This window comes from Siphateles boraxobius, unplaced genomic scaffold (assembly GCF_051911475.1).
Source record: "Siphateles boraxobius isolate OS27281-9 unplaced genomic scaffold, OSU_SipBor_1 11, whole genome shotgun sequence".
NCBI lineage: Eukaryota > Metazoa > Chordata > Actinopteri > Cypriniformes > Leuciscidae > Siphateles > Siphateles boraxobius.
Window position 1 is genome coordinate 9409339 of NW_027508711.1, and position 3192 is coordinate 9412530.

Consider the following 3192-nt stretch of genomic DNA (forward strand, 5'->3'; position numbering starts at 1 on the left):
AAGCCAGGGCTGGGTCTGCCTCCTCCGGGGCTAGCACTTGCAGCTTCTCCACCTGGTCCCGAAAGGGAGTGGTAGGAACCTTGGGCACATATCCAGGCCGGGGTCTCAGGATAACGTGAGAGTTGGCCTGCCCGAATTCCATGCACGATTCATTGACCTAAAATGCGTGCAGGTCCCCTATCCTCTTGCACTGTAGAACCACCAGCACCGGGATAGACTTGCTGAAGAAGCGCTGACACACCTGCTCGTTGTAATATAACAACACTCTTCAGAGACATCGGCATGAAGACCGATTCTAGGGGTGCCAATAATTGTGGCCAACGTGTTTTGTTGAAAAACATTTATTTCATAATGTGATTTCCCCCCTACTTTCAATTATTTTACTTCTATGAAAGGTTAGATTTTTGCAATTTTTTTGAATGAAAGATCAAAAGGATAAAAAATGCAGATTTATTTTTTACAGGCATTTTTGATCATATTTACCAGGTGTGCCATTCATTCTGAGCACCACTGTATGCATTTCATTGATTATAGGGGAAATCCCTACTTTGTGTGTGTAGCAAGACCATATGCCGGTATTGAGACACCACATGCCATGTTGTTAAACAGTCTATCAATAAATCAGAATTCCTGAGTGGCTCTTTATTTTATTAAATTATTTTATAAAGTCATATTAAAGTTAAAAAGGCCGTTTAAAACCTTTGTATAAAATTTTTCTCATGTAAGACAATAGAAATTGAAAAATTATATCTACTCAATTCTCAGAAGGAAATTATACAAAATACAATAATTTCAGTTTCAGCCTCTGCTAGAAATGGGATGTTCAAATGTTTAAAATGGGTTTAGATGTTAAACTGAAATAATTATAATGTAATAAACCTACAGTTAATCCTCCAATTGCTGTTATAAGGTAATCGATGCATGTTACGTGTTATTTTATGGGAACTTATCAGAAGGAACTGTTCAGATGTTGTTTGCTTGGTTATTCACAGTGGCCCTCATTTATCATTCTTGCGTAGAAACGGGCGTATATGTTGGCGTAAGATTATGCTTACACTCCTCTCTCACCGCCTGATTTATGAAGCTGTGCGTAGCTTTGAAATCCAGGTGTACGCAATACCTGCCCTTGATAAATGCCGCGGCTGAAAACGATCGTCATTAGAATAACACGCCCCTATATATTCAAGTATCCGCTTCCCCCACACCCTCATTTTACGCCATGGACACACGGAAGACGGCAAAGAGGAGACACTTCTCTGGAGATCGAGACCATCACCATCATGAAAAATTATTATTAAATCAAACAACAATATTGTTGATGATAAATTCAAAGTTAATTGTATTTTTTTCTTCAAAACGCTATAAATCCATCCATTTTTTGTCTAAAAAAACAGCAACAAAAACAAGAGAACATGCAACATATAATCAGGGATTCATACTATAAATTAATATAAATTAAATAAGTGCAATTGCATGAAATAAATAAAAGCCAAACAAAATAAATAGTAAAATAAATTAAATAGTAAAAATAAAATAAATATTTCCAATGTCACGTTCCAATATTCTCCACCACATAAAACAAATAATTTAAAAATAACACACAAATACAGTCCTTAAATACAACAATGTTAAAAATACATTCACATCATTTAGTAACACATTTAGGCTAATAGTAAAGTAATAACAATATTCAGGCCTACTATTAGGCTAGTGTTGTAGCCATTAACTAAGTGCATTTAGTTTCATATTTGTTAAAAAAATAATAATGTCATTTTTTACCCATCTATGTTTATTATGAAAAGTGAACATAGGCTAAGATAGTATGCGCATTATATCGGGAGACATGCTCAGCATAATTTTGGCCACTTAATTAAGTTTTGTTTTGTAGAAAGGCTTTCTTTAAAGTGAATTTCGTTTTGTATAAATTGTATCTTAATTTTAATATTTTTTTCATCAACCAATAAAATAATAAATAATAAGCAAATAGCAGACAATATAATCATTGGTCATGACATGGAGGCGCGAGCGCAGTCCCTTGCATTGCAAGTGAACTGGAGCGCATCTCATCACAAATTAACCGAAACTTAGAATATGCCTCACAGACATGAGAAATATATCTATAAAGAAAGCTTGAAATGTCTTTAAACGAAACAATTATAAACGAAAAGAAATAGGCTACTCTCTCTATAGGCGCGTTCACTACGGAGATGGTGATCATCAATTTCATCTTTGCAGACACAACACTAGTTTATTAATAGAAATAAAAGACAAATTTATTTTTAAAAATGGCTTTTATCGCGTTTTGGAAAAGAGCTCCTCATATCTTTTAGTTTGTCAGTGCGTTTTGTGGTGTTAGGAATTGTTTTTCTGCGCATTTCCGCACTAACTCAAAACGTGCGTACATGTACACCACCTCCTGACCTGGCGTAGGATTTGAGCGTGCCGTACGCCAACGTCCATTTTGATAAATATCAAAGTCACCGTGGTTTTGGGTGTACGCCAGATGTACGCTGGTAATTTGGTGTACGCACTTTTGATAAATGAGGGCCAGTGGGTTGTGCTGTTGGTTTTGGTTTTGCTCATCAGTGCTGTGCATCCTGTGTTTTTGCAGGCTTGTAACGGTTTCATTTACAGCTAGATAACCAACACAGATGCATTTCATTGACCAGTTGATTACTTATTATTTACAATGTTCACATTTGTCACGGTGATCTTGAGACCAAAAATAAAGGAAGAAAAGTCAGAAGACCCTTGAAGACCAACTAAAGGATTGAAGCCTTTTTTCCCTAACTGAATTCAAGAAGAAAAGACATGAAAACAGCCGCAAACTGTGGTTGGACTGACATTTTAGACGTTCCCTCACATTTATTGATAAAAACTACAGCTACACGAATTATGTATGTGTCTACACATGATATAACTAAACCATTCCGAATGAAAGCACTCAACAGATATCTATGATTTGAATGTTTTTACTAGTGTATGATAATAACCTTTAATTTCACACAATGTCTTAAATTTAATAACACAATGGCTTAATAGCCCCTTTCACACAGAGATTCCGGAAAATACACGGATAATTTGACCCGGGTTCGTTTGATTTTAGTTCATTCACACTGCCAGTGATTTTCTGCAATCAGAGAGTGCGTTCACACACAACCCGTAAAAATCCCGTAAAGACAAGTGACATCG